We start from the raw sequence: 23,522 nt of genomic DNA, 5'->3' as shown, positions 1-23,522 counted from the left end.
CTAGTCCCTTGTCTGATTAGTGGAGGTATAACAAATCTATTTAGGAAGAAATACCTTTTATATTTACATCATACAGGAGGCATGTTATAGAAATACCAATATGCAATGAAAGAAATGAATACAGAGTGATAAGCATACTACATTAAATATTAGTTTATTTACATTTCAAGGAATATATTATTATAATAATTATAATAATAATAATAATAATAATAATAATATCAAAAGTATGCAATAAAGAAATATAATTTAAAACATCAAGAGCCATTCCATGATCACTGAATTAGAAAGTGGGTGTTACGAATTGCTTTTAAAAAGCAAAAAGCAAAGTCATCTCCATACAGGCCATGAAGGCCATTGGAGGGGTTGAAGGTAAAGGCTTCACTATGCATAACGTTGGCATTTGGTGTGATGGTGGTTAGATCTACGCCTGGCCACCTTTGCCCCCCAGGATTTAACCTAGGCTGAATGAACCTCAGGGCCAGGGATTTAGTGGTGCCGGAACACACCATAATGGAGACTGAAACCTATCTGGAAAGGTGGAAGTTTCATTGTTTTATAAGATACTATTTTTTTTTAAATTTGTTGTGCCTAACTGTGGAGTGCATTTGAACTTATTTTGCACAATGTTTCTTCTTCTTTTCTTCCCAATATCTCTTAATTTTTTCACTGTGTTCCTTTCTGCGTGTTTCTGTACAGCCTGTATTTTTTCTTGTTGGTTTCTCTGCAAATTTGTTTGTTTACTAAGCTTCTAAATTTTATTCTATCTTGAATGGTTTCATCCTCAATACCCATTTCTTGTAGATCTTCATGAATTTCTGCTAACCAATTGTTGCGGATTTTCAGGGTTAGAGCTAGATTTAGAATTTTCTTTGTCAGCCTGTTGTTATCCATTCTGTGTAGGTGTCCGTAGAATTTTAGTCGTCTCTTTCTGATGCTATCTGTGATTTTTTTCTGTGAATTGAAAAATTTTGTCTTTCCTTTTTCATCCAAATTCCATTTTCGAACTTTGGTCCTAGGATTTTTCTGAGAATTTTCCTCTCTTGTTTCTCAATGCTTTTCATTTGTGACCTGCCACCAATGATCAGTGTTTCAGATGCATAAAGTGCCTCTGGTTTGATGACTGTATTGTAGTGTCGTAATATTGCATTTTTTGATATACATCTTTTGTTGTATCTGTTCCATGTGACTTTGTAAGCCCTTTGTAGTGTAGCAGTTCTTTCTTTGTTAGCTTCCTGATTTAACCCTGCTGGCTGAATAATTTCACCTAGATACTTGAATTTGTCTACTTGGGAAATTATTCCGCATTTCATGATTAATGGTTGATTGTCGAATCTTGATTTAGTTCCTTCCATAAACTGCGCCTTTCCAAATGAAATTTGAAGTCCGGTTTTTGCGGCTATTTCATGCAATTTTTCTATGGAGTGGGTTGCTTCTTGTCTGTTGTTCGAAAGGATCGCAAGGTCATCTGCGAAAGCTAAGCAATCAAGGTGAATTCTGTCTTTAAGAAGTCTCTTTTCTCCATTCACGAATCACTTTTTCCAAAACTAATTTGAATAGTAGTGGAGATAGTCCATCTCCCTGTTGGACACCAGTTCTGATTTCGAACGTTTCAGAAAATTCTCCCAAGAACTTAACTTCTGATGTTGGGTTGGTCAGAGTTTGTTTAATCAGTTTCCTCGTTTTCCTGTCGACTTGAAATTCCTCTAGTATGTTGAACAGGGTCTGCCGATCTGTGGAATCATACGCCTTTTTGAAGTCAACAAAGGTGATTACTGTTTGTTTGGTTTTGCGAATCTGTAGTATGGTTTTTAGGTTTAGGATTTGTTCTGCGCAGGATCTCCCTTTACGGAATCCAGCCTGATAATCTCCAATCAGGTGGTCTGTTTGTTTCTCTAATCTATTAAGTAGAGCTTTAGAGAAGATTTCATATACGAGTGAGAGGAGAGAAATTCCTCTGATTTGTCTCCTTTCTTGTGAAGTGGGTGAATCAATGAACATTTCCAATCCTCCGGAATTTCTTCAGAAAACCAGATGTCCTGTAAGATTTTTTGAATACTCTGGGCCAGTTTGTCACCACCAATTTTCAACATTTCAGCGATTATTCCATCTTCTCCTGGTTCTTTGTTGTCTTTTAAATCTCTTATTTGTTTGACTTCTTGTAATGTGGGGGGGGTTCTGAATCTGGATTAGGTGTTGGTTTTTCATTGGTAAATTGTTCTTTCGGAGATTCACAGTTTAAAAGGTCCATGAAATGGTTTGCTAGGAGTTCACAATTTCTCTTATTACTTGTTTCCAGAGTCCCATCTGTACGTTTGAAACAGAGACTAGGTGCCTGGTAATTGGATAATTCTTCTCTGAATGTTCTGTAGAAATTCTGTGTATTGTTTTTCTTGAAATCTTCTATTTCTGCCAGTCTGTTTTGATCATATTTTCGTTTTTCAGATCTGATGATTTTTGAGGTTTGTTTCTGTGTTTTGAAGAATTCATCACGATTTTGATCAGTTTTATGGGAACTCCAGTTTTGCCAGGACCTAATTCTGACTTCTTTGGCCTTGTCACAGGTGTCATTCCACCACCTGTGTTTGCATTTCCTTGGGGGGTTGCTGATGTTTTGTGAAGCTTTCAAGAGTGTGTCCTTGAGTTCTAGCCAGTTTGAAGGAGCATCATTGGAGATATTCACAAGGAAATTGTCAGAGTTCTGTCTCAGAAATTCAGGGTCGATTCTTGGGTTTCTAATTGTTTTGGTTTTCTTCCTGTTGGGCTGAAACTTTACTTTAACAAGAGATAGGTGGTGGTCGGAGTCAATAATTCCCTTTTTGACTTTAACGTTCATAATTTCTTTTTTGTTTTTCTTGGAAATAGCCACATGGTCTAGTTGAAATTCTCCTAAATGCATGTTCGGGGATCTCCATGTCATTTTCTTTTGTGGAAGTGCCAGGAAATGGGTTGACATCAATTTTAGATTGAAATTCTCGCAGAAGCCAATTAAACGTTCTCCATTTTTATTGGTTCTTTTGTGAGTAGGGTAAAGTCCTACAGTGGTCCTAAATTTCTTTTCTTTGCCAATTTGTGCATTGAAGTCCCCCAGCCGAATTTTGACATGATTTTTTGGAATTTTGGCTGTAGTTTCTTCTAGTAATTCCCAGAAGTCATTTTGATTGTAATTGTTTGTAGGTGCATGTGCATTGATTAGTGTATAAGCTTTGTTTCCTGATTTGATTGTCATTAGTAAATTATTTCAGAAGGAGATGTAAAGTATAATACCAAATATTTGATGTTTTTTCTCACTGCAAAACCAGTGCCAAATTGTAATATTTTGTTAGGGAGTTTCCTGATTCAAAATGATTTTCGCCACTGTACCTAGTTTCTTGGAGTGCCAGAATTTGGATGTTGTGTTGTTCTGATGTGTCTGTTAAGTGCTTCAACATTACAATTTTGCAAAGCATGTTGATGTTAAAAGTGCCAATAAAATGTTTTTCCTTTTGGGCGAAGAGATTTGGGAAGCTCCGATACATTCCCGCATGATGTTCTCGGTCCCCCAGAATCCGATGACCGAGGAAACCTAGTATGAATACTAGGGCTTGGGGTAGTAGTATTATTAACTGACGTTGCCATCATGCTAGTAAGTTGAAGATAAAAGGGGGATTGATCTTTGTCAATCTCATAGATACGACTAAGGTAGTGAGCCTCAGAGGTTGCCTCAAGATGTTTATTATTATTATTATTATTATTATTATTATTATTATTATTATTATTATTATTATTGCACTTTTACGGCCTCATTGGACCACTGAAGTCAATTTCTGTCCAGTCTTCTATGATGTTTTATGGGTTTTTTCTTTTCTGTTCATCCAGTATTTCTTCATTCTATCTGATCTCCGTTGCCGTTCTTCTTACATTTCACATTATTTCAAAGGTCCATAGTGAAGAACTTACGTATCTAATCAGTACTGCCAACTGTATTTCTACCTACGCTGCTTCATAAATCTCTGGAATGTGTGATATTGATTATTACTTCAAACTTCCAAGCGTGACAGAACTCTTATGTTTAAATTACTGGCCATTTTCAGCAGTGTGAAAAGAATCTGAATTATATCATAAGAACAAAGTGACAATACTGATATGCATTACCTATGAAAATCTAATTGACTAAGAAGATAATAATAGTACCATTTTCTTTTTTCTTTCGGTTTATCATGCATACATACTGTACCAGGAAAAGGAGCATGAGAATGGTCTTAGGGAGTGTTCAGTTCTTACGAACCGGTACTGAGAAAGCCGTTCGCAGTGCAAAATAATAGATGTTATTTTTCTAAGATAAAATTTGTTTATCTGATACGATGCATGAATAACCTCTTCACTATTTCACATTTGAAATCGGAAATTAACTGTAACTCTCTTCTGTGGGATTTATTATTGCATTTTATAAGCAATGTGAAGAATCCTGATAAATGATTGTGACAAACGAAATTTGAAAATAAGTTAATCTTCTTCATTAACTTCGGAAAATAAATATTGCTTCATAATTTCCTAGAGTCTTTCTAGAAATATCGCTTTCAATTCCTAAAGTCTCTCTATAATTAGCAGTTCGCATTCCTACAGTCTTTCTAAAATTATTATTTGAAATACCTAAAGTCTTTCTAATATTAGCACTGGAAATTTCTAAAGGATTTTTTTAGAATTATTACTTAAAATTGCTAAAGTCTTTGTAGATTAGCACTTGAAAAGAGAAAATAATAATAAAGTTACTTTTTCAGGAAGTCTAGTTTGACTTTGTAACTGACTAGTGCTTTGAAATTAAGTGAATGACTTCAAAGTTGAAAGTAATCACTGTCTTTACAGTTCAAAAGTTTGATGTCAAATGCACTCATATCACCCGAATATTTTCATACTGGAAGTGGTGAATGCGGTTCAGCGAACAGCATTTGGAACTCTGTCGGTGTTGTGATGTCCACCATAGCACCACGTACAATCTCCCACGATGTACCACGTTCAATCCCACGCTGTACCACATACCATCTCCCACGCTGTACCATGTTTTTTATCCCACGTCGTATCAGGTATCAGGTTGATGTGAAGGTTAAACACTCGGACAAGATTTCTGGTGTCGCTTAGTAAAATGGTGCTGACACCAGAAAGTTCAATTGACGGTTTAAAATATGAGTGTTGAAATAGCACGATTCGATTAATTGAAAATCAGTAAATCACTAGTAAACAGTACTTCATATCACAGTTCGAATCACAGTCTATCGTGTAAAGTTTGAAATGAGAAGCACAGTTCTGAACAAAGATAACTTGACTAGCTAGGAATACACTTTCAAATAAAAAAACACAGTTCGAAATAGTTATGGTTTCGAAGTACAGTTCAAATAAACACAGTTCAGAAAACTCTACCTTTAGAACACACTTCAAAGCACAGTTTCTTAATAATTAATCCTATGCCACAGTCTTTCTAAAGCTCACTGTATTTGGTTGAAAATAAAGCATTGTCATGTTATGAAGTGCAAATTCAGTTCACTCAACCCACACGAAAGACATAGTTTGAATGTTCCTAATTATTCATTACACAAATATTAAGGAAATAATATGTGTTATTTCCTCCCAGTTGAGTTAATAATTCCCTAATTTGTTATAACATTAAGACTCGCTTGGTTATCTAATATCACTGTTCACAAGTAAGGCAACGTTAAATGAAGTTGTTCATTCTTTGTTACGAAAATGCTAAGTTCAGAGATCTCAAGAACATTATAAGTTCCAAGCTATTACTGTCAAATGTTAAAGTTCACCTTAACACACGCTGGAATTTAATAAGTCCCAAACTATTACTGAGAAATGTTCGTCTTGGCACACACTAGATTTTTCTAAGTTCCGATGCACTGTTGAAATTTTTACAAGTACGACGATTAGTACAACATAACGCACGACAAAGTTACCAGGTTCACGACCCGTACGTGGCGACAGTATGACGATCCGTCATGGTTGAGTTGCAAATTTTAACTGGCTATACAATATATCAATCAATACTGATCTGCATTTAGGGCAGTTGCCTGGGTGGCAGATTCCCTATCTGTTGTTTTCCTAGCTATTTCTTAAATGATTTCAATGAGATTGGACATTTATTGAACATCTCCCTTGGTAAATTATTCGAGTCCCTAACTCCCTTCCTATAAATGAATATTTGCCGTAATTTGTCTTCTTGAATTCCAACTTTATTTTCATATTGTGATCTTTCCTACTTTTAAAGACGCCACTCAAACTTATTCGTCTACTAATGTCATTCCGCGCCATCCCTCCACTGACAGCTCGGAACATACCCCTTATGATAAAGGTGTTGATTAATGGTTATGAATTTCATGTTTTTGGTCCGTATTGAACTGAGAATAATATATAAGTAATAATAATAACAACGTAAACGTTTCCACCTTTTCAATACTAAAATATATTCACAAAATTATAAATTACACGGTACTAGTTTCGACCCATCTAGGGGTCATCATCAGCCGTATTGTGTCGAAACTAGTACCGTGTAATTTATAATTTTGTGAATATATTTTAGTATTGAAAAGGTGGAAACGTTTACGTTGTTATTATTATTACTTATATATTAAAGGTGTTGATTCCCATAAGGAATCTGATAGCCAAGCAGGCATCAATTTTTGGTAGAGAGACAATGTCTCTCATAGTGCATTGGCACTGCCGGTGGCTCCAAGCAGCCTACGCAGTGGCCTCCCCAGTATGCATGAGCCAGCATCTTAGTAGGTGTGCTAGGTACCAACTGATGAGCCCAACCTAGCACATGAGGGCAAAACACTGGCAACCAGGAGTGAGTTAGCTGGAAAATTTATAATGTCCAATAATAGACCATTTATATTGGTTTTACATACCCCTTGGTCGAGAAGCTCCTCTTCTTTCTCCCACGTGTTCCCAGCCCAAATTTTGCATCATTTTTGTAACGCTACTCTTTTGTCGGAAATCACCCAAAACAAACCGAGGTGCTTTTCTTTGAATTTTTTTCCAGTTCTTGAATCGGGTAATCCTGGTGAGGGCCCATATACTGGAACCATACTATAGTTGGGGTCTTACCGGAGACTCATATGCCCTCTCCTTTACATCCTTACTACAACCGCTAAACACCCTCATAACCATCTGTACTCTTTATTTACAATCGCATTTACGTGATTATCTATGAAGATCTTTCCTTATATACCTAGATACTTACAATGATCCCTAAAAGGAACTTTCACCCCATCAACGCAGTAATTAAAACGGAGAGGACTTTTCCTATTTGTGAAACTCCCAACCTGACTTTTAACCCTGTTTATCAACATACCGTTGCCTGCTGTCCATCTCACAACATTATCGAGGTCACGTTGCAGTTGCTCACAATCTTGTAACTTATTTATTACTCTATACAGAATAACATCATCTACAAAAAGCATTACTTCTGATTCGACTTCTTTACTCATATCATTTATATATATAAGAAAACATAAAGGTCCAATAATACTACTCCCCTGAGGAATTCCCCTCTTAATTATTACAGGGTCAGATAAAGCTTCGCCTACTCTAATTCTCTGAGATCTATTTTCTAGAAATACAGCAACCCATTCAGTCACTCTCTTGTCTAGTCCAATTGCACTCATTTTTGCCAGTAGTCTCCCATCATCCACCCTATCAAATGCTTTAGGCAGCTCAATCGCGATACGGTCCAGACCTCCTGAGTCCAAGATATCTGCTTTATTTTGCTGGAATCTTACAAGTTGAGCTTCAGTGGAATAACCTTTCCTAAAACCGAACTGCCTTCTATCGAACCAATTATTAATTTCACAAACATGTCTAATAATCAGAAAGAATGCCTTCCCAAAGCTTACATGCAACACGTCAAACTTACTGGCCTGTAATTTTCATCTTTATGTCTATCACCCTTTCCTTTATACACAGGGGCTAGTATAACAACTCGCCATTCATTTGGTATAGCTGCTCCAAGCAATCAATCAGATAAGTACATATATTTTATATTTTATGAAATACTTCCTCTCATGCAGAGGCTGCCTTGCGACAAAGTATACTTTTACATTTATATTTAGAAGAGAAATAGATATTCTGTACTTGAGAAATGTCTTTAGTATATCGCCAGAAATCTTATCAATTCCAGCCGCTTTTCTAGTTTTCAACTTTATCATATTGTAAACGTCATTGTTATCATATGTAAATTTTAATACTTCTTTAGCATTAGTCTCCTCCTCTATCTGGACATTATCCTTGTAACCAACAATCTTTGCATACTGCTGACTGAATACTATTGCCGTTTGAAGATTCTCACATACACACTCCCCTTGTTCATTAATTATTCCTGGAATGTCCTTCTTGGAACCTCTTTCTGCCTTAAAAGACCTGTACACACCCTTCCATTTATCACTAAAATTTGTATGACTGCCAATTATGCTTGCCACCATGTTATTCTTAGCTTCCTTCTTTGCTAGATTCAATTTCCTAGTAAGTTCCTTCAATTTCTCCTTACTTCCACAGCCATTTCCGACTCTATTTCTTTCCAATCTGCACCTCCTTCTTAGTCTCTTTATTTCTCTATTATAAGAAGATAGATCTTTACTATTTCTTAGCACCTTTAAAGGTACAAACCTGTTTTCACATTCCTCAACAATTGCTTTAAACCCATCCCAGAGACATTTACATTTTTATTTAGCGTTTTCCACCGATCATAGTTACTTTTTTTAAACTGCCTCATACCTGCTTTATCAGCCATATGGTCCTGCCTAATAGTCCTACTTTTAATATCTTCCTTTCTAACACATTTATATTTAACTACGACAAAAACCGCTTCATTATCACTAATGCCATCTATTACTTCGGCATTAGTGATCATGAAGCTTTTTTTGTCGTTAAATATAATAATTATAATAATTAATAAATAAATAAATATAATATAAATAATAAATATAATTAAATATAAATTGACAAGACAGGAAGGACAGTCATTTTAGCCCTTGGTGAAAGAGACTTTGAAGAGCTCAAGAAGAGAAGCCTTAAGACTAAGCTCGGACTTGGGCAGATCAAATTTAAGTCATTGGGGAGAAAATGAATCCCAATGTTGATAAAGATGGAACTGAAGGTCCTTTATGCCAATCTTCAGCATGAAAAAGCAGCTGTGGCCAATTTTGCCAGGAAGTTCAAGTCCGAAGCTATCGACGTGGCTATTCTTCAAGAGCCATGGGTAGTCAACGGCAGAGTAGCAGGACTGGCAGAATCTGGAGGTAAGCTGATTTACAATACAACATCGTAAATGCTCAGAACAAGACTTCTTTAAGTGCGGCCAGTATCCAGTATTCAGGAGATAGTAGGTTCGAACCCCACTCAGCAGCCCTGAAAATGGTTTTCCGTGGTTTCCCATTTTCACACCAGGCAAATGCTGGGGCTGTGCCTTAATTAAGGCCACGGCCGTTTCCTTCTCACATCTAGCCCTTTCCTGTCCCGTCGTCGCCATAAGACCTATCTGCGTCGGTGCGATGTAAAGCAACTAGCAAAAAAGAAAAGAACATGTCTTCTTGTGAACAAGAAATGAAAATGTCTTATGTTGCAAGAACACTGTTCACGGGACTTAACCGTGGCCAAGATTAAACTTGGAAATTGGGAGGGACCAAGAGAAATAATCTTAGGCTCTGCATACCTCCCATATGATTCAACTAATCTGCCCCCATCAGAAGAAGTTGAGAACCTAATTTGCAATGCAAAGAGGGAAGGCAAACAAACACCTAGTCCTTGGAGTAGATGGAAATTCACACCACACGGCATGGGGCAGCACGAACTGCAATGCAGTAGGTGAGTCTTTACTAGAGTTTATTATTGGAACTGAGTTGACGATACTAAACCTAGGAAACAAGCGGTTAATGAAAAAAATTGAAAAATATATGTTGTAATTACATCTACGCAACAAAAATTTATATGTATTGAATGAAGTGGACCCAAAAATTATAATAAATCGTTGTTACCAGGTTAATCGACATAGCGGGCAAGAAAATGCATCTCCCTTACATCTACAATCTTATACTAGCATTACTATCTACAAATAACTTCACCACCAGTTTATCTTATCTGTAATCTTTATTATAATCTAAATTGAAATATTGTGGGAAGAGAGAATGTAAAGAAGTAATTATTTTGTTAATCTTGAAATCAAAATAACCATCATGAAAACATTCTATTTACCATTCTGTTCTAAACCTGCACAACTTATTTGACATGAGCTAACTGGGATAAAATATTTATTTTGCTAATTGAGATTATTTATATCACAATGGTATCAACTGTCATGTTAACTTCTCCTTAAACAATCTTGTTTCCAAATGAATCTTCCAGATCTTATGAAAATGAATTTACTTCTGACCTTTAAATTGTTCACTTAATATGGTTATATATCAGGCTAACCTTCGATGAACTACTAAGTTTCTTGTTCTTTGCTAAGCAAAATCTTGCATTTAATAACCTAACTGTATTTTACTTGATATACTCCAAATATATTATTTCTTTACGTTAAAACAATCAGCCATGAAAACCTACGTTTATTAATAAGTACCAAAGATTTTTGGCAATGAGTATCCATACAAGGAAAACAGGTCATACTACAATAGAGCGCACAATCTCATAATAATCTCATAATCACATAACCTCTAACAGAACACTAGTCCTATCCATTCTTAATTGATCACAGCTTGATAATGAGAATACTGTGCTTATTTATCCATGTGGTGTAACATCCTTCTTACATACGTTCAACCGGGCGATTTGGCCGTGCAGTTAGAGGTACGCGGCTGAGTGCTCGAATCCGGGAGATAGTGGGTTCGAATCCCACTGTCGGCAGCCCTGAAGATGGTTTTCCGTGGTTTCCCATTTTCACACCAGGCAAATGCTGGGGCTGTACCCTAATTAAGGCCATGGCCGCTTCCTCCCAACTCCTAGGCCTTTTCTATCCCACATCGTCGCCGTAAGACCTATCTGTGTCAGTGGACGTAAAGCCACTAGCAAAAAAAAGAAAAAAGAAAAAGAAAACATACACTCAGTAATCTAAATTCTTTCAACAGCTCAACTATTACTATCCATGAAAACATTAATTTCACCAATGTGTTGTTTGAGTCATCAGTCCATAGACTGGCTTGATGCAGCTCTCCATGCTACCCTCCTGTGCTTACCTTTTCATTTCTACGTAACTACTACATCCTACATCTGTTCTAATCTGCTTGTCATATTCATACCTTGGTCTACCCCTACCGTTCTTACCACCTACACTTCCTTCAAAAACCAACTGTACAAGTCCTGGGTGTCTTAAGATGTGTCCTATCATTCTATCTCTTCTTATCACATTTAGCCAAATCAATCTCCTCTCACCAATTCGATTCAGTACTTCTTCATTTGTGGTTCGATCTATCCATCTCACCTTCAGCATTTTTCTGTAACACCACATTTCAAAAGCTTCCAAGTGAGCAAATTTCTTTTCTTAAGAAAGATCTTCCTTGCTTGTGCTAATCTGCATTTTATGTCCTCCTTACTTCTGCCGTCATTAGTTATTTTACTACCCAAGTAACAATATTCATCTACTTCCTTTTTTTTTTTGCTAGTTGTTTTACATCGCACCGACACAGATAGGTCTTGCGGTGACGATGGGACAGGAAAGGGCTAGGAGTGGGAAGGAAGCGGCCGTGGCCTTAAGGTCTAGCCCCAGCATTTGCCTGGTGTGAAAATGGGAAACCACGGAAAACCATTTTCAGGGCTGCCGACAGTGGGGTTCGAACCTACTATCTCCCGAATACTGGATACTGGCCGCACTTAAGTGACTGCAGCTATCGAGCTCGGTCTACTTCCTTTAAGACTTCATTTAGTATTACCTGCATCACCTGCCTTCATTCGACTGCACTCCATTACTTTTGTTTTGCAATTATTTATTTTCATCTTGTACTCCTTACCCAAGACTTCGTCCATACCATGCGGCAGCTTCTCAAGATCTTCTGCAGTCTCAGATAAAATAATATCGGCAAATCTCAAGGTTTTGATTTCCTCTCCTTGGACTGTGATTCCCTTTCCAAATTCCTCTTTGATTTCCTTTACTGCCTGTTCAATGTAAACATTGAAAAGGAGGGGGGGACGAACTGCAGCCTCGCCTCACTCCTTTCTGGATTGCTGCTTCTTTTTCAAAGCCCTCGATTCTTATCACTGCACACTGATTTTTATACAGATTGTAGATAATTCTTCGTTCTCGGTATCAGATCCCAATCACCTTTAGAATCTTAAATATCTTGGTCCAGTCAACATTATCGAATGCCTTTTCTAGATCTATGAATGTCATGTACGTGGGCTTGTTCTTCTTGATTCGATCCTCTAATATCAGACATAAAGTCAGGATTGCTTCACGTGTTCCTACATATCTTCTAGCCAAATTGATCTCCCAACTCAGTTTCAACTTGTTTTCCAATTCTTCTGTGAACAATACGTGTTAAAAGTTTGCAGGCATGAGATACTAAACTAATGATGCGATAGTTTTCACACCTGTCAGCACCGGCTTTCTTGGGAATAGGTATAACAACATTCTGCTGATAATCAGATGGGACCTCTCCTGTGTCATACATCTTTCACACTAAATAGAATAACTTTGCCATACTGGTTTCTCGTAATGCAGTCAGTATATCCCAATAATATTGCAGTACCCCTGGCGTAGTTTTGACAGAAATTAGTGTAGACAACCTCTTATTTTTCAGCATCTAAGGACACATTTATTCTCCGTCCCGCGTAGTAGGAAAAATAATAGTAATCCACCAGCGGTAAAAATTTGTATAACCACATTTCAGCTGAGAATTGTAGTGTAGATACAGTATATTAAGATAGTACCGTATCTTGCCTGCTATATTCATGTGAATCTTTTGTATGAATCTATTAGAGCATAGTACTAATAATAACCTGTCTAAGCATTTAGCATTGTTTGTAATCTTTGAGTACAGTAGTTCCTGCAAAATTCAAAATTAGCAATTTTCATTTCTGTTTGTGCTTCGTAGTGATATACAGTAACGGTATTGTAATTAGGATACGTCTGAACATAGTTTAAACTTATTGTAGTGTACTGTACAGTAGTATACGAGTAATAACTTATTAGAATTTAGTGTGCTTATTTTATTATTGTAAAATATTTGTGTAGTACCGGTATAGTAGAGGTATCTGTAGAAACTCTTTTACTATACCTCTGTTGCTGTAATTAGGATAGGCTTAATTGCAGTTTAGATTTGTATAATTCTTCTGTATTCCTTTCGGTATTCAGTAATTAACAGGTGTTGTAGGATAAAAATAGAACTCGACTAAGTAGTTTTGTTGTGTAGTCATATATTAATAACCTTATTGTCGTGCGATCTTAGAGTACTATCCCAGACAGTCAATCCCTCCGTTCATTTTCTTGCACATAAGTTATTTTATTTTTCCTTTTATTTTGAATTTTTTCCCGTAAGGAATGGCTAAGGAGTGCAAGTGTAGGGACTGTGGGTGTGGCGAGACTTTGAGGGGTATGAGGCAGGAGATGGAGAGTTTGAGGGAGATAATTAGCATTCTCACGGAAGACAGAAAGGAAGATAGGCCTCCCTCAAACAATGCACAGGTTATAGTAGGTGTACAAGAGGGAGAAGAAGGAAAGGGGGGAGTTGTAGAAGACAGGTGGTCTAATGTTCTAAGGGGAAGGAGGTTGCAGGCTAAGGGCTCTATTCAGGATCAGAATTCAGAACAGGTGTCTGTGCGAAATCGGTACGAGCCACTCCAGGTACAGCAACAGAGGGAAGATAAGGAGCAGGAAACTGTTGCTGAGATGTGTGGAAGTAGGAGGAAGGGAAAAGGTAGGATAGGGAAAGACAGGTGCAACAGTGTCATGGGAAGGAGAAAAGGGAGGAGGAAGTAGCTTCTGCAGCTATCAGGAAAGATAGGGCTGACGAGGAGGGGAGGGGATGAAATGAGGTGGGTAGGGTTGAAGCTCTGGTCATGGGGGATACCATCGTTAGACATGTGGGGAAAGTGTGTGGAGGAAAGGGAACGAGGGTAGAGTGTTATCCAGGAATTAGGTTGAGGCAGATGTTGAGGAAAGTAGGAGGGGGAGGAGGGGAAGGAGAAGGTTTCATGTTGGTACCAACAACGTAAGACAATTCTTCTGTAATTCTTGTTAAAATTTTGCAGGCATGAGATACTAAACTAATGGTGCGATAGTTTTCACACCTGTCAGCACCGGCTTTCTTGGGAATAGGTATAACAACATTCTTAAGTTATTTTATTTTTCCTTTTATTTTGAATTTTTTCCTGTAAGGAATGGCTAAGGAGGGCAAGTGTAGGGACTGTGGGTGTGGCGAGGCTTTGAGGGGTATGAGGGAGGAGATGGAGAGATGGAGAGTTTGGGGGAGTTGGGGATGTGTGGGATCTGGTAAATGCAGCACGGCTGAAGTTTAAGAGAGCGGAGATTGTTATTAGTGAAATACTGTGTAGGAGGGATACTGACTGGAAGGTGATTGGGGATTTAAATGAGACTATGGAGTGGGTATGTGGGGAAACTGGGAGTGAAATTTCTAGATCCTAATGGGTGGGTAGGAGATAGGGATCTGCGCTCAGATGGCCTTCATTTAAACCGCAGTGGTGCGTATAAGTTAGGAAATTTGTTTGGAAGGGTAATAGGGAAACAGGGTGGTCTAGGGAGCGGTGATAAGGGTACAGAGATCTGGAAGTTAAGTAGGGATGACATAAAAATGTTAGTGTTGAACTGTAGAAGTATTGTAAAGAAAGGAATAGAATTTAGTAATTTAATAGATATATATTTTACCAGATATTGTAATAGGAGTTGAATCATGGCTGAGAAATGATATAATGGACGCAGAAATTATCTCACGGAACTGGAGTGTATTGTAGAGATAGGATAGGAATGATGGGAGGGGGAGTATTCATTCTGGTGGAAGAAGCTACGAAAAAGTTAAGGATGAAAAACACAAAATTCTGGGTGTAAGGCTCATTTCTAAAGATAATAGGAAACTTGATGTCTTTGGTGTGTACAGACCAGGAAAGGGTAGCGCTGACACGGATTCAGAATTATTTTATAAGATAATCAGCTATGTGGGAAATGATATGGAAAGGAATGTGATTGTAGCGGGAGATCTGAATTTACCAAGTGTCAGTTGGGAAGGAAATGCGAACGACAGGAAGCAGGACCAACAAATGGCAAATAAGCTAATATGGGAAGGACAGCTGATTCAGAAAGTGATGGAACCAACTAGAGGGAAATATATCCTGGACGTGGTGCTGGTAAAACTAGAAGAGCTCTATAGAGAAACCGAAGTAATAGATAGCATTAGTGATCATGAAGCTGTTTTTGTTGTAGTTAAAAATAAATGTGTTAGAAAGGAAGGTCTTAAAAGTAGGACTATTAGGCAGTACCATATGGCTGATAAAGCAGGCATGAGGCAGTTTTTAAAAAGTAACTATGATCGGTGGAAAACGCTAAATAAAAATGTAAATGTCTCTGGGATGGGTTTAAAGCAATTGTTGAGGAATGTGAAAACAGGTTTGTACCTTTAAAGGTGCTAGGAAATGGTAAAGACCCACCTTATTATAATAGAGAAATAAAGAGACTGAGAAGGAGGTGCAGATTGGAAAGAAATAGTCGGAAATGGCTGTGGAAGTAAGGAGAAATTGAAGGAACTTACTAGGAAATTGAATCTAGCAAAGAAGGCAGCTAAGAATAACATGATGGCAAGCATAATTGGCAGTCATACAAATTTTAGTGAAAAATGGAAGGGTATGTATAGGTATTTTAAGGCAGAAACAAGTTCCAAGACGGACATTCCAGGAATAATTAATGAACAAGGGGAGTGTGTATGTGAGAATCTTCAAAAGGCAGAAGTATTCAGTCAGCAGTATGCAAAGATTGTTGGTTACAAGGATAATGTCCAGATAGAGGAGGAGACTAATGCTAAAGAAGTATTAAAATTTACGTATGATAACAATGACATTTATTTACAATAAGATACAAAAGTTGAAAACTAGAAAAGTGGCTGGAATTGATAAGATTTCTGGGGATATACTAAAGACAATGGGTTGGGATATAGTACCATATCTGAAGTACTTATTTGATTATTGCTTGCTTGAAGGAGCTATACCAAATGAATGGCGAGTTGCTATAGTAGCCCCTGTGTATAAAGATAAGGGTGATAGACATAAAGATGAAAATTACAGGCTAGTAAGTTTGACATGCATCGCATGTAAGCTTTGGGAAGGCATTCTTTCTGATTATATTAGACATGTTTGTGAAATTAATAATTGGTTCGATAGAAGGCAGTTCCGTTTTAGGAAAGGTTATTCCACTGAAGCTCAACTTGTTGGATTCCAGCAAGATATAGCAGATAACTTGGATTCAGGAGGTCAAATGGACTGTATTGCGATTGAACTGTCTAAAGCATTTGATACTGACTACTGGCAAAAATGAGTGCAATTGGACTAGACAAAAGAGTGACTGAATGGGTTGCTATATTTCTAGAAAATAGATTTCAGAGAATTAGAGTAGGCAAAGCTTTATCTGACCCTGTAATAATTAAGAGGAGAATTTCTCAGGGCAGTATTCTTGGACCTTTATGTTTTCTTATATGTATAAATGATATGTGTAAAGAAGTGGAATCAGAGTTAAGACTTTTGGAGATGATGTTATTCTGTATAGAGTAATAGATAAGTTAAAAGATTGTGAGCAACTGCAATGTGACCTCAATAATGTTGTGAGATGGACAGCAGGCAACGGTATGTTGATAAACAGGGTTAAAAGTCAGGTTGTGAGTTTCACAAATAGGAAAAGTCCGCTCAGTTTTAATTACTGCGTTGAAGGGGTGAAAGTTCCTTTTGGGGATCATGTAAGTATGTAAGTATCTAAGGAAAGATCTTCATTGGGATAATCACATAAATGGGGTTGCACATGGTTATGAGGGTGTTCAGGGATTGTAGTGAGGATGTAAATGAGAGGGCATATAAGTCTCTGGTAAGACCCCAACTAGAGTATGGCTCCAGTGTATGGGACCCTCACCAGGATTACCTGATTCAAGAACTGGAAAAAATCCAAAGAAAAGCAGCTTGATTTGTTCTGTTTGATTTCTGACAAGAGTAGCGTTACAAAAATATTTCAAAGTTTGGGCTGGGAAGATTTGGGAGAAAGACGAGCTGCTCGACTAAGTGGTATGTTGAAGTTAAATAAATAATAAAGTTTAATTATTCCACCTATTCAGTACATAAAAACAGATGTTAATAAAGAATTAAATCTGTAAATAAAACTATAGTGACATGTTTCGCCCTTTAATTAAGGGCATTTTCAGCCAAATCTCAATCTGAAAGTTAATTAATCAGGTACCTGATTGTAATTACATATGAATATGAAGATGATGTTGGAAATATGTTTCAAATGGTGAGCAAAATGGTTGACAATAGTTTTGATATTCTTAAAATGAAACCGTAATAAAGTCTAATATACAAATAGTCGTAAATTTATGAATGTCCTTATTTAAAATGGTAACAAATTGTATACTGGTAGTTTTTTAAGAATGTAAATTTTGTAAATAGACGTTTCCGTTGGTCACTTCAAGTGAGGTTTGAAATAAATTGTTACGTTGAAACAAGTAAAGCGGGGCCTTTTGATGGTTGACGGTGTTAGAGAAAATTTATCGGGTATTAAACCGTTCAAACGTCAGGATAAAAATTGTTAGGCTGTTGAAACCCTCATCTGAAGAGATGAAACTGCAGTCTTCTAGAAGCACGAGTGAAGAAGAGTGCTTGATGGTAAGTAGCTGTGTTAAATATGATTTCTCTTTATTAATGTTGAAATTGGTTGACGTTCATTTTTTCATTTCTAGCATTCTTGTATTTTTATCATTCATCAATCAAGTCTTGTATCTCCTGAGTTATCCACTGATTCTTAGTTGATCTTTTCTTCCTTCCTAACATTTCTTCAGCAGCCCTGCTGACTTTGTTTTTCAAGACTTTCCTTTCCTTAGGCGTCTTCTTTACGTCAACCAATTTCAACATTAATAAAGAGACTTCATATTTAACCCAGCTACTTACCATCAAGCACTCTTCTTCACTCGTGCTTCTAGAAGACTGCAGTTTCATCTCTTCACATGAGAGCTTCAGCAGTCTAACAATTTTTATCCTGATGTTTGAACTGTTTAATACCCGATAAATTTTCTCTAACACCCTCAACCATCAAAAGGCCCCGCTTTACTTGTTTCAACGTAACAATTTATTTCAAACCTCACTTGAAGTGACCAACGGAAACGTCTATTTACAAAATTTACGTTCTTAAAAAACTACCAGTATACAATTTGTTACCAATTTTTAAACAAGGACATTCATAAATTTACGACTATTTGTATATTAGACTTTATTAAGGTTTCATTTTAAGAATATCAAAACTATTGTCAACCATTTCGCTCACCATTTGAAACATATTTCCAACATCATCTTCATATTCATATGTAATTTAATTACAATCAGGTACCTGATTGATTACTTTCAGATTGAGATTAGGCTGAAGATGCCCTTAATTAAAGGGAAAAACATGTCCCTGTAGTTTTATTTAGATTTAATTCTTTATTAACTTCTCTTTTTATGTATTGAATAGGTGGAATGATTAAACTTTATTATTTATTTGACTTCATTGTACATTTCAATACGGACCAAAATATGAGAATTATAACATGTAATGTAAATGGTATGTTCTGAGCTGTCAGCGGAGAGATGACGTGGAATGACATTAGTAGACGACTAAGTTTGAGTGGTGTTTATAAAAGTAGGAAAGATCACAATATGAAGATAAAGTTGGAATTCAAGAGGACAAATTGCGTCAAATATTCATTTATAGGAAGGGGAGTTAGGGATTGGAATAACTTACCAAGGGAGATGTTCAATACATTTCCAATTTCTTTGAAAACAGTTAAGAAAAGGCTAGGAAAACAGATAGGTTATCTGCCACCTGGCCAACTGCCCTAAATGCAGATCAGTATTGATTGATTGAATTCAGAGGGAGTGTCGTCAATTCCAGGTGCCTTTTTCCTATTTAGGTTGCTTACAGCTCTGTCAAACTCTGACCTCAAAATTGGGTCTCCTATTTCATCAGCGTCAATAGCCTCTTCTTGTTCTAGAACCAAATTATCTACATCTTCACCTTGGATATGTTCCTGCCATCTTTCTGCTTTGTCTTCTTTCCCTAGAAGTGGCTTTCCATCTGAGCTCTTAATATTCATACAACCGAGCTCGATAGCTGCAGTCTTTTAGGTGCGGCCAGTATCCAGTAGCAGACCAGATGTAAGGTTTTTCAGGTGTTTGCTCTATTAACCAGAGTTTTGTCTTATGTCTGACACTAGACTCATCAGAGTGGGATGTGTCAGACCCTACCCACTGACGCTGGGGTATATGCAGGTGAACTTATCAGAACCCCTATATGAGAGGCACAGTCTGATAACTGCATATGGGAGATAAAACTCAACAATGGAATTATTGCCTGCCTAGCAATTCCATTCAGTATCCGTAATCGGGAGATAGTGGGTTCAAGCCCCACTGTCGGCAGCCGTGAAGATGGTTTTCCATTGTTTCCCATTTTCACACCAGGCAAATGCTGGGGCTGTACCTTAATTAAGGCCATGGCCGCTTCTCTCCCATTCGTAGGCCTTTCCTATCCCATCGTCGCCATAAGACATATCTGTGTCAGTGCGACGTAAAGCAAATAGCAGAAAGAAAAAAATATATATTCATACACCTAGATTTCCTTTCCCCAAAGGTTTCCTTGATTTTCCTGTATGCAGCATCTACCTTTCCTAGGACCATACAACCTTCGACATCCTTGCCCTTCTCCTTCAGCCATTCTTCCTTAGCTACCTTGCACTTTCTATCCACTTCACTCTTTAATCGCCTGTATTCTTTTCTGCCCTCTTCATTTCTAGCATTCTTGTATTTTCGTCGTTCATCAGTCAGATCTTGTATATCCTGAGTTATCCACTGATTCTTAGTTGATCTTTTCTTCCTTCCTAACATTTCTTCAGCAGCCCTGCTGACTTCATTTTTCATGACTGTCCACTCTTCCTCTTTTGTGTTTCCTTCAGCCTTTTCATTTAGTCCTTTTGCAACATGTTCTTTGAAACAATCCTTCACACTCATTTCTTTCAACTTGTCTAGATCCCATCTTTTTTGCATTCTTTCTTTTCTTCAGTTTCTTCAGCTTCAGATGGCATTTCATGACCAACAAGTTGTGGTCAGAGTCCATGTCTGCTCCTGGGAAAGTTTTGCAATCCATCACCTGGTTTCTGAATCTCTGCCTAATCATAATGAAGTCTATTTGATACTTTCCAGTGTCTCCAGGTCTCGTCCATGTATACAGCCGTTGTTTGTGGTGTTTGAACCAAGTATTGGCAAGGACTAAATTATGATCAGTGCAGAATTCAACCAGCCGAGTTCCTTTTTCATTCCTTTGTCCCAATTCGAATTCTCCTACTGTATTACCTTCTCCTCTTCGGCCTACCACTGCATTCCAGTCTCCCATCACAATTAAATTCTTGTCACCTTTTACATATTGTATTAAATCTTCTATCTCTTCATGTATTCTTTCAATTTCCTCATCATCCACTGAACTAGTAGGCATATAGACCTGCACTAATGTGATGGGCATTGGTTTGGTGTCTATCTTGACGACAATAATTCTTTCACTATGCTGGTCGTAGTAGCTTACCCACTGCCCTATTTTCTTATTATTAAACCAACTCCTGCATTTCCCCTGTTTGATTTCGTGTTGATAATTCGGTAGTCGCCTGACCAAAAATCCTGTTCTTCCTGCCAACGTCCTTCACTTATACCAACTACATCTAACTTAGTCTTGCCGCCCTTGCAACTTTCGAAAGACTGCTACCCCCTTTCAATGAACCATTCCTTAGTCTGGTCTCTCAACAGATACCCATCCGATATGGTTGCACCTGTGGCTTGGCTATCTGCTTCATTGGGACACGCAAGCCTCCCCACTGCGGCAAGGTCACATTGTTCGCAGGGGAGGAATTTCACCAATATATTGTGAATATTTTTATGTGAATACACCTACAAGATGTTTATAGTAAGTAACTTCTAGCAGACTAAGCTTTATTTCAAACATATGGTTTCTATCCGATGGACTTGGCTTGATATACACTCCTTTACGTTAGATAGGTTTTTCATAATACTCCTGTATTCCTTTGATGATATTTCCTTCTACTGCGTTACTACCTGTACTCGACCCAGTCTTAAGCTACTCATATTCTGCGTTAATTCCAATTCTTCTCTGCCTTCCTAGTACTATACTCTTCAACAACGATTCATTTCCTTCATAATAATACGTAGCTTACTTATTTCAACTCTTATCCTTCCTTAACTTATCCATTCCTTCTCCAATACCTCAATCTCTTCTTATATAACTCTCCCTCAATGTAAAATGATCAAATATACCTATTTCAACAACACTGGATCCATGATACCTCATCACGACGATATTTAACTTTCCTACCTAACGTAACATTATTTTATACCTACTTCACCAATGACAAACAGAAACATATAAATTGGTTTCCATTTTAATATTAGGATGCTTTATTAATTCATAACATCTACTCCCCAATAGAAATATCATTTTATGTCGTATTAAACATTAGCTAACTCATGCTATCCTTGCAGGATTGCCATTGCATTGTTCTATGCTTTATACACATTGAAAGTTACTCAAATCTTACCTGTCGATTCTCATTGAGTATATATGCACAAAAGCTTGACCTTTAGGTTATACTGGTTATAACAATATTACAAGTATATCTCTACAGTTATATATTCTAAACATTATTATTCATCAATTCAATTAAGAATTTTTTATCAAGAAACTTAGCTTTTCATCCTGTGATCTAGGATGATCTAGCCACAATCCATCCTACGGCTGCTGCATTAGGTCGGTTGGGAACCAAAGTTAGGTGGCTCTGGGTTTAGATCAGGTGGGCTGGCTCTAGTGAAACGAAAACATCTCTAGGAATGTCAGCTGCCCATCTAGTATGACAACTTTTTCTTCTTTCTTGAGCTCATGGTAAAAGAATACATATGTGAGATAGGTCGATTCATGATTCTCTTAAAATACTGACAAATATGAATGCTTGTCTGCCTTCAATACCAATTGAAACTGCTCTCTAATATACTATGATGGCTATGATATTACTTCAGGGTTCATTTATGTTTTTTTTTTAAGAATGCTATTATTTCTTATTTTTCTTTCTTTCTTTCTTGACTGTATATATATATGCTTGGCAGTTTTGCTACTATGCCGGTCAATGCTGGTTTCGGCTCACGTATGATAATGTATTTAGCTTATTTGATTTCTCTCTTCCTATTTAGTGAGAATATATCTTTATTCTAACAGGTATACTTCTTTCTTCTCTATTTTCTTCCTTTCCTGATTGAAGATTACTTATTTTTACGTATTATCTGCGTAACACGATTGACGAGTGTCATCCGTTTGTTTCTTTTAAAACAATCTGATTCTGATTTTATTTTTTCACCACCATAGCGATTATGCTCTTAACTTCGGCCCTATAGACCTCTGAACTATCCTGTATATGCATTCGCTTTGTTTAATTTCATTTCGCGTAACTTTAATTCAATCTGATTTGGCGAAATCTTGCATTACGGAAAGTGCAATGGTACAGTAGGTTAATGAACGAGTACGAAAATATCTGCATTTACATTTATTGCCTTAGCAACCAAGATCGCAGCTTGAATGATATCACTGAGTTACGTAGTCCCCTCTACGGACTGCTTCCATATTTTGTAAATAAATTAAAATTAAGAGAGATTTCTTCTCATATCACAGTTATACCCTCCTGGCATTAACATTGCCCACCAACAGGCCTCTTCCCCCTTCTACCGTAGTTCCCTTATCCCCACTCCTCCCTCTCATTCTCCAGCATACCCGTCTACAAACAGCAGATACAATACTAGACGCGCAGCCTTTTCTTTTGCACTAAACGTAATATCCAGCTGTATGAAAAACTTTCTCTGGAAGACCCCTGTTCTACTCTTGTCTTAAAAATGCACACAAATCAAGCCCACCTATCGTGATTTTAAATAGCCTTAACCAGCAGTAGCACTTTTATTCCAGGAAGAAACGAGTTCTAAGAATATAATACAAGTGTACCTGAGTGCTCACAAATATTAACTGCCATACACTACCAATGTTATTTTACCCACTACGATGTTTTAATGACTCATCACATGTTAGTCTCACTCAAGTGCTTATTTTATCTCAACAAGTGTGATTTATGATAGTTGTTTTTTTAATTTTATAAGCTATTTCATGTAGTATTTTAAGTTTAGCCTTAAGTCAGGTCTACCTCTTTGATTTTAACATTAATGTTAAGGATAGCACGGCAAAACATAGGCAAAACATGCCCTAATATTTTAGCATGTAA

The 23,522-nt window shown here is 37.2% G+C and overlaps 1 protein-coding gene across 4 annotated transcripts in view; it reads left to right on the top strand.

Annotated features, from left to right (window-relative positions):
* The window catches only part of LOC136857500 (RNA-binding protein NOB1), a 382,114-nt gene that overhangs the window by 48,758 nt on the left and 309,834 nt on the right, over nt 1-23,522 (top strand). The window lies entirely within an intron of this gene.

The sequence above is a fragment of the Anabrus simplex genome, chromosome 1 (assembly GCF_040414725.1).
Source record: "Anabrus simplex isolate iqAnaSimp1 chromosome 1, ASM4041472v1, whole genome shotgun sequence".
Taxonomy (NCBI): Eukaryota; Metazoa; Arthropoda; class Insecta; order Orthoptera; family Tettigoniidae; genus Anabrus; species Anabrus simplex.
Note: the sequence above shows the minus strand (reverse complement) of the source record. Positions and strands in the feature narration are given on the sequence as shown.